This window comes from Neltuma alba, unplaced genomic scaffold, assembly GCF_004799145.2.
Source record: "Neltuma alba isolate B1F8T4 unplaced genomic scaffold, ASM479914v2 tig00011902_pilon, whole genome shotgun sequence".
NCBI classification, from domain to species: Eukaryota; Viridiplantae; Streptophyta; class Magnoliopsida; order Fabales; family Fabaceae; genus Neltuma; species Neltuma alba.
The window spans coordinates 121,728-131,903 of NW_021636500.1; the positions used below are offsets into that span (position 1 = coordinate 121,728).

General features: G+C 28.7%; 1 pseudogene; it reads left to right on the forward strand.

The window, feature by feature from the left end:
- On the forward strand, positions 1–4,153 carry LOC114719304 (isoliquiritigenin 2'-O-methyltransferase-like; annotated as a pseudogene).
- The last annotated feature ends 6,023 nt before the right edge of the window (positions 4,154–10,176 follow it).

A 10,176-nucleotide genomic window follows, 5' to 3' on the forward strand; every position in this document is an offset into this window, starting at 1 on the left:
ACGCAATATTAACAGAAGCATGGCTTTGGAGTGCAGAGAGAATCATCATAATAAGGATGAAGATGAAGATTCATATTGTCTTTCTGCAATGCATCTGTGTTGCAGTCAGATCTATTCTGCAGTTTTGAACGCAGCTCTTGAGCTCAACTTGTTTGAGATCATAGCAAAGGAAGGAGGACGACACGTGTCAGCCTCTGAAGTAGCTTCAAAGCTTCCAAGTTCATCTCAGCACAAAGATTTAGCTTTCAGAATCGATCGTCTCTTGAGGCTTCTTGCAAGCCACTCTCTTCTGAACTGTTCTTTTGGCGAGAAGGAAGATGGAGGCACTGAGAGGCTCTATGCGATTTCTCCTGTGGGAAAGTACTTTGTTGGTGGGGACGATAATGGCGGATTCTTGGCTCTCTTCTCATCATTCCTATGTAATAGGGCACTCGTGGATGCCTGGTAAGTTTATAAATTTTACTCTCACAACATAGTTCTTAATTATACCGATATTATGGAGTCATCATATTATGCATTCTCTCTCTTGTTGCTTGGTTTAACGAGAGGGATAGAATAATGATGAACAATGACACCTATGAAGATTATTTGTGTGTTTATTTGTTGGATTTTGCATCAACTGTGAGAGATAGATCTTGGTTCTTGATATTTATGTCATATTAAGGTTTTTCAAGAAAAATTCCGCACATGTTTGTTCATGGAAAATTTAACTTGACATTGTACGTTTAATCAAGTTCACTATTTTTTATATTTCTTCCTGTCCTTTTTATAACATCCCAGAGTTTGATTTGAGTTGGTACTTCTTATAAGATCCAGTTTAGGGGTATTTGAAATGCATTTTTTTTTTTTATCAATTATGCCTCTAATCAATTTTTTTAATTCTCGTCATCTTTTTCATACTACATTCTCTTTTATGCTTTATCTTATCATTAGCATTTCTCTCTCTCTTATTTGTTACCTTATTAAATAAGAATATACTTAGAAAAACAAGGTTCAATTTTTACTTATTTATCACTTTTAACTAATTCTAATTATTTTTCAAAATCGTATACTTTTGTAATTATTAAGCAAAAAAATGTTTTCACTTCCTAGATTCAATGATTGGCCCCAAAAAAATTCCTTGGATTCAATGTTAATTTTATGTTAATTCTCTTTTACTTTGTTATGGTGGTTAGAAAATGACCCCCTACACCCTGTTAGGCGCTATTTTTTTTTTTTCCGACCTTAGCGATCCCTTCATCTTTAAAAAAAAGTTGCTGGTAAAAAAAAAAAAATCTTTAAAGAGGGTGAAGGCAGGTCAAGCCAACTAACCCCTAACAGGGGATGGGGGTATTTTTTAGTCTCTATTCGCTGCTGGGGGTATTCAAGTGGCTTAAAGAGATTGTGGTGTTCTCTCTTTTGTTTATGATATACCAATCTATTTCTATTTATAAATTACTTATATTTCAAGCCTGTAAATTAAAAAATACATTAAATTAATAATTTTTTCACATTTTTTCTTATTAAAGAGATGTATTAAAAATATTTTTGATATTTTCTCCTACCTATTTACTTAATTTCTTTATTATTTATTTCTTTCTTCATTTATTAAATCGATAGGGGTGAAATTGAAAAAAAAAAAACTCATTAATTACCCTGCAATTGACTTATATTTAGGAACAAATTTTTTTTTTACAAGTGATTTATAAATAGGAATAGAGTGATTTATACTACCTCTAGTCTTAAGCATAAAATCTACTCATCTGGTTCTATTTATACGACGCAGAAAGAAGAATTTTTTTAATCCTATTCATTAGGTAAAGAGAAATTTTTTTTTATATGAATGTATCATCTTACCATTCATTTATTATTGTATTGACTTTGTTTTCATTAAATGTAATGTATATTAAATAGAGATAGCGTTAAAAATTTGCTTAAATTTTAAAGAGAGTTAATAAAATTTTAGGTTTTTCTTAATACGTATAAAACATGTTAAAAATGACTTATAAATAAGACTAAAAGAGTATTAATAGTTTGTGGTGTAATCTTCATTACAAACTAGATCTTATATTTAAAATCAATGGAGGTAGTGTATATACACGTGTATGCACACGCGTGGGTATGTGTACCAATACCAATGGCCTAAAGTTTCAACACGAAAAAAGGGAGAGAAAAAAAAGTAACTTTACTAAAGTTGGGATCACGGACAAATAACTAGCATCAATTGGCTTAATTTATCATCAAAGCCACCTAATCCGCCAAGCCAACAGAAATCAAGGAAATCAAATACCATTTGAAAACAACAAGTGGGAGATTATTTTATAGAGCAAAAATGATTTTAGGACTAAATGCAATGAACTTTATTCCTAAACAATAAACGTGACAATTAGAAAGATTAATTTACTCATTTTAATTTCTCGAAGTATATATATATTTATAGTGAAATATACAGTTCGATGTGACAAAGATTACGACAATAATCTCAATTCTAAATTGTTTCAATAATTTTTTGAGTATAGGCTGAATTTTAAGGATGCAATCATAGAGGAAGACAATGACTTGTTCAAGAAAGTTCATGGGATGCCAATGTACCAATACGCGGAGAAAGATCCAAAGTGGAACACTATTTTCAACAAAGCAATGGCCAATATTTGTAATATTGAGATGAAGAGAATATTGGAAATCTACAAAGGATTTGAGGGAATATCAACACTTGTTGATATTGGTGGTGGCACTGGCCAAAACCTCAAAATGATCATCTCCAAATACCCTTCTATAGGCTATTAATTTTGATTTGCCCCAAGTCATTCAAAATGCTCAACCTCATCCAGGTACATATATATATATATATATATATGCTTATTCCTTTATTTCTTTTTTTCTTTCCTTTGGATTATCAGAATTCTCGATTTAATTCAAGTTGAGTTAATTTTGAGAATCTATATTACATTCTATGAAGGGATTGAGCATGTTGGAGGAGATATGTTTGAAGGTGTTCCAAAAGGTGATGCCATCATACTAAAGGTTAGTGGGAAACATTAATTTCTCGTCTTATTAATAATTACTCACAGCCTCAAAGCATAACTTGCATACATAAGCTGCCTATTGGCTATATACTATCTTAATTATAAGAGATAAATAACTAATTTATGTAGGTTAAAAAATTAGTTAAATTATTTATTTATAATAAGCGTGTGTTGGTTTTCCTAAAATGTACCATGATATCATTACCTTATTGATAGAAATCTCTTTTCATACAAGTATCACTAGGATAGCTTGAAATTTTTTAAAAATAAATTTAAAAAGAAAGCAAATTGAAGTTTTATATTTAATATTAAAGTAAAAACACCTTGAATAGCTTCTATATTATTTTTAATAAACATGTGTTGATTTTGTTTAAAATATCTATTTAATCGTTACTCCACAATGAAAACCACCCTTTTCATATATGCAATTACAAAGGATAGCTTAGGAAAAATTCATAAATTTGAAAGATAAAGTGAACTAAAGTATCATATTTAATATCGATCAAAGCAAAAACATCTTGAATAGCTCCTATATTTAACATATCGAAAGAAGTATTATTCTAGAACATCACAATATCATGGTATATATAAAATATCAAAAGTAAAATTCAGGTGTAAATATTCACCTAATTGAATTAGGTTTAGATGTAACTAATATGTACATATAATATCAATCTTCTTCACAAACTTTAATTTGTAGGCTGTATGCCACAATTGGTCTGATGAGAATAGCATTAAAGTATTGAGGAAATGCCATGAAGCATTGCCAGAGAAAGGGAAGGTGATAGTCATTGAGCTTTTAATGCCTGAAAAGATTGAAGCAACAGAAGAAACCAAGTTTGTGGCAAGCTTGGACAACCTCATGTTCCTTCATGATGGAAGAGAAAGAACTGTGAAAGAATTTGAGTCTCTTTGCAAACGTTCTGGTTTTTCTGCTTTCAAAGTTGCTTGTCGTGCTCTCTCTGTTCTTGGAGTCATGGAATTCCACAAATAAATGAAATCATCGTTTATGTACTTTAATTTATTGATGGTCAGTAATGTGGCTTATGATGGGTGTTTAAACTTGTTTTTTTTCTCTGCTCTTGTGTTTAATCAGTAGAAGCCAAGTTTGTATGAAGCATTCGCAATCTTATGCTTTTCCTTATTAACTCCCAAAACATATTGTGTAGTGATTCTAGTACTTAATATAAAATTTACATAACTAATTTTTGAATATTAAGAAAATTAGTTAATTAAGTTAGTTATTAATAACAAATATGTCTTAATTTTTTAAAATTACTCTTTTTAATTATATGTATATTAGAATAACTACCTCTTAATTGAGAGCCCTTTAATATGTATAATTAATAGAAATATTTCGGGCAAAAAATTATAAATTTGAGTGGCAATTAAGTGCATTTAAGGTTTTTATATCCAGGACAAATATGTGAATCCCTTATCTGTATTTAGGAGGGGAGGTAGTAGATCGCATTGAACAAGATAAAGGTAGATTTGTTGGGGGGGGAGTAGTTAATGGAACAACAAAATGCTACTTCAATCCTATTTATAAGTTATTTTTTATTCTTCCATTGGAATTAATTAGGAAAAGCTAAAAATTCGTTAACTTTGCTTTTAAATTTAATAAGCTTTGAACTTTGTCCAACTAAATATATACATACTTTAAAAATTGAATGACGTACCCCAACATTTAATGAGAGGTAAAAAGGAAAACTAGTCGTGAAATTTCTTCTCTCTTTACTTTATTCAAATAAGATCACAATGGAAGGTTGGAAGCTTTTTCTTTTCTTTTCTTTTTTTTTAAACCAAACATTACTTCTAGATGCCGTCATGCATTTAGGACAAAAGCAGCACAAAAAATAAAAATTCGAATGAATGCACGTGATTAGTGGTTTTTCGATCCAATAATAATGGTTATCTTTGGTGGCCGACTTTAATTAATTGGTGTCAAATAATTCATGAAAAGCATCATTGTGTTACTAAAGGGTGTCACTTAGCTTTAATTAGTTATATGACCATCATATATAATTAAAAGGAAAAGTTACTAAAAATTTTCTGATCACAAATATATTGCCCAAGAATATTTTAAATTTGTTTAAAGACCCAAGTGCAATATATTATTTTCTCCACTCGTAACTCTTCCTCAACTATATGTAACAATATGTTGTAAATAATTGAAGAAGAGTTACACCCGATGATCTAGGTCTACATGTATTTTAGACCATAAATTTTGCAAGGAGGGACTTTTTAGTAATTTCCTCCGAAATTAATAAACCATGTGTGTGTGTATATTGCTCTGACGTGAGAGAAGTTTGGTATTACCTCCACTTCTTAATATAAGAGTAAAATGACTAATTTGAAGAGAATAAGAAAATTACTAAATTATTTAATTATAACATAATGTTATATGATTTCTTTAAAATACTTATATGAATCATTAGATTATTTATCAATTTATAAATAAGAAAAATTATTTTGGATAGAAATAATAATTACAAATACTTCAAATAATTTAGTAACATTCTTAATTTCTACAAATTAGTTACCTGAGTTTTATATTAAGGAAAGAAAGTAGTATATATCATGTCCAACCCAACCAATAGGTTCTAGGGGGTTAGTTCTTTACAATATGGTAAACTAAGGTTCGAATTCTCGCTAAAAGAGGTACCGATACATAATACTTGACAATATCTCAAATAGAATTATCTTTTATAGAAAGATAACTATAATTTAAAAAAAAAAGCCAACCCAACATTTTAAACGTCGCCTTCTATATCTAAGGACCACCACAGCCACTTCACATAATATGGTGTTTTTCTTGTTTTTTATATCTATAAGTCGTCCTTTAAAGTCTTAAATTATTTGAGTTTCTTCGTTGGCCGGTACGTAACCACCACCATTATTGCTTGATTCAATTTAATTGAAGCCAACTTTCAAAAGCTTTACTCCGTGATGGTCTCTATCATTGAAAGCTTTATAATAAAATACTCTAATTTTTGTTCCAAAAATAATTTAATCCATGGCATTAAACTTCCAGTCAAAGTTTGCACATATATTAATAAATTATTATTAAGACAAAGGACTTTTCTTCTATTGACAATTAGTTTCTTTTTCTCTTTTTTTGGAGAAATCAACACTACTTTTTTAAAATTCAATTCCCTTACCTATTCCATTCTATTTTGAGAAAATCATACAATAATACCACTTAAATTTTAAAATTTTAAATTAATTTTATTTTCTATACTTTAATAGCTATTAATTACACTTGATTAAAAAAATAATACTCCTTCAATCCTTAATATAAGACCCATTTAACTAATTTGATTAGATTAAGGAAGTTAGGTAAGTTAGTTAATTATAAGAAATGTGACATGTTTTTCTTAAAATATCATAATCATCTTTCTTAATAACCTTTTTTCTCTCTTCTACTTGATTATGGTTGATGAAGTATCCACAAAAATAATTTAAAAAAATTAATAAATATGAAAAGTGTATTTTATATTTAAAACTAAAACTAACTTAATAATTAAGTTATATATTAAGAATAGAAGCAATAACACATTTTTATAAAATTTTTTGATTTGAGATCTTAAAATTTAAATATTAGGTTTTCACAAACATCCTGTCATACCTGACACCACTACCAGTCCCTTTGGTGCCATGGCACTTGTCGGATCTTAAAATGCCGAGTCTCATTTTTTGAGGTTAAAAATCCTACTTGGCTCGATTCTCTAGCATCTTGGATGTCTCCTGCTCAAAGTGGCGCCGTGAGTTGATCTGACGGCTCAATCTGTCAGAAAATAGTGAATGGGAGTTTTCATTTTTCAATTCTCAACCTATCATGAGTTAGCTTGCCAACCGTTTTTTTTTTTCAATTTTTATTTAAATTTTAATTAAAAAGAAATGATCATTTTTACTCAAGTTAAGTGTAGCTTTGTATTTTGCTAGAAACTTTGATTTTAAGTTTGAATTTTCATTTTTTTATTGTTTTATAACTTTTATATTAAAAAATAACTATTAAAAAAATATTATATTTTTTATGTTTAACTTTCGAGGTTAATTTAATTATAGAACTGTATGAAAATATAAAAATAACTAGAATTTAGTCTATAAAAATTTATAATTTAATTTTAAAATTTAAAAATAAATATGCAAAAATATTTTTAAAAAATATGGTTTGATTTGTGTTGGCTGAATTGTTGCATGTCGGGAGGCCAATCTTTTCAGCCCGACGCATATAAGCTGTAAGCCTATAACTCATGAGCAGCTAGCCCGTAACTAGTGAGCCAGCTTGTATTGGGAGTTTTATCTCCTTCTATTGCGTTGGAATGTGCATGGCTACCTTGGAAGGGTGAGGGGGCTTCCTCCTCCTCCTCTTCTTTTATAGGTCATATTCATCATTTATTTTGGCCTTACATGATGGTTTTCAACAGTCCAGATGCAGTTACCATTGAAACTTTGAACCGTCAATACTTGACTTTTTAACGGTTAAATAGGGGTCACAGTTTCAAAATGTTATTTGCGACTGACCCAAAAATTTAGGAAATTTTTTTTATGTTTTAGCTTAAATTTTTAATTCACTTCATATGCCACATAATTCTTATTAATTAATTTGACATGGTAATTTGTTAGTAAATATTAATAACAAAAGTAACAATTAATATGAGTTTTAGTGTAAAAAAAACTAAAATTTTAAGGAGGTTACACACAAGTATACAGCCTATCCTTTTACTTATATATGAGGACTTTGTATATTTTAACAACATTTTTATATTATATATAGATTGGGATGACATGTGGGGAATTTTTTATTTTTTCAAATATGACGTGTTAGTTAAAGTTTCATTTATATGTTTCCTAAATAATTTTTCTCTAAAATAATTTTATAACCTAGAAATCACTCAATAATGAAGGGAGAATGATACTGAGACTTTTCAAGGGAATTAATTATAATTAAGGATATGAATTTGGAAACAACAGAATTTGAGTTAGAAGTAGCGGAATTTTAGTTGAAAATCTCAATAGTTCAGTTGGGAACTGCTCTTAATGGTAATTAATTTATAACTCTAAAAAAAGTAAGTAGTACGCGAAAATGAAACCACATATCCATTGCATTAATCTTGATAAAAATGATAAAATATGCAAAATTTTATATTTCTATATATTTTTATATGTGATTATATTGACAATTTGAATAAAAAAAATTAGGAAATTCAGCAAATTTTACGAGAAAATCAATGAATATAAATGATACTCGCTCTCTCCTTTGTTATAATAAAAAATTACCACTTCTACCTTGTCCCTATCCATAAAAAATTGCAAGATGTCTAAATTTTTTGTTGACTAGTTTTTTTTATCAAGCACTCATTTTAATACTTAATATATTTATTAACTCATTTCTGAAATCGTCATTTAATACTTAGTATACTTAATATATCTCTACACATCATATATTCTCTCTCTTTCATAATTCTCTTTTATTTAAATAATTTTCTTAAGAGTATTTTCTCTCTTGTGCTCTCTTTCTCTAATAAATAACAGTATTTTTTATTTTAAAAAACCTATAATTTTTGTATATTTATTATCTTTGTCTAATTTTAACTAACCTTTTAATCTAGGTGATTTAATCAAATATGTTTTGTGAAAAAAACGAAGTGAATATAAACATGTGTGTGTGTTGGTTAGTTTTACGTTTATCACATTGAGTGCGTAGGCCGAAAGTCCCCACCTAAATGTCTTTCTAAACAAGCGTACGTAAGCGTTGGGGTTTTCTACCGAAATCTTCCCAAATGTAGTTGTCTGCCACATCAAGGTGCAAAAGTTTCTTGGCAGCTTTTCAATTGCTTGGCAGGCCACATGAAAAAAATGTCACAAATCAGAGACTATAACGTTCTGAATGTTGAATTTAGTGCATTAATTATTTCAATTGCTTTCGTTTTCAAAGTCCTGATTCATTACGTCTCTAAAATTAAAATATTCAGAATAATTATATGAATAATTAATTAAATCAAATCAATATTACCTCAATAGTCCGCATTAGAGAAGGAAATTAAAGAAACATCTTAGGTAAACCTGCTTCGGCCAATAAACAAACAAACAAACAACAAGCCTTATCCCGATTGCTTCGGCCAATCAGAATATTAATTTCGATATCACCTAAAAAAACAAGAATAATCATTTTGAAAAAAACTTCAAGTTGTTCTGAAAACTATAAGTCATGTAACTCTAAGTAGCTTCATTTACTGCCACTATTTTCTCCTATAGTTTTTATTCTTCCTATTTTTCTCTCTATTCAAAATAGGATAATTGTGACGATCATTGTAGTGATAATTCAAAAGACAAAGCTAATTTCTATATTTTAATCATATTTTCAAGCATAACCATTAAGCTATAAAGTCTCTGAGCACGACTCCCTTACCTGATTATCATCATCAGTTGAAAGTTTCTTCAAGTCACTTCATATGTTTTTCCTAATCTGCCAGTTAGGCCGCTTACTTCAAATCTCTCATTTTCACGTTTTCCTTTACGTTTCTGTTTCTCAATTTCTTGTTTGACTTCATGGCCAAAAAAGATGTACTCCTCATAGTCTTAATATAGGACCTAATTATTAAGTTAATCTTGATCCTAAACGTAAGGCTTATTGCTCATATTTATTATTTTTTTCATAAATTGATAATCTTTGAACCATAATTAAGTAGGTGAGGGAATGAGAATATTAAAGACCATAATTATAGTATTTTAGGAAAAACATATCATATTTCTTATAATTAACTAACTTACCTAACTTTCTTAATCTAATCAAATTAGTTAAATAGATCTTAATATCCTTTGACTTTTCAAAATTAAACTAGCATGGTGACTTTCGTGAAATTTCATGTTACGGGCTTATTTAACATGCGAATTTTATAAAGTTAAGTGACATTTGCTATTCATAGATGAAAGTAATAGCCCATTAATTACAATAGGAGTCCATTTATTTTATATTGTGAGAATTATTTTTAATTTTTTTGTTCTCACCGAGATCTGCTGTCTAAAAAAGGGCGCATATGAGTTTTCTTGAAGTAAGTTTCATCTTTGTCTTTTAATTTCCTTTTTCAAGTTTGGTCAATATTTTTATTTTTAATATGCACTAAAAAAAACTTCTTATTTAATTTTTGTTGCTAAAAAGGTAAAA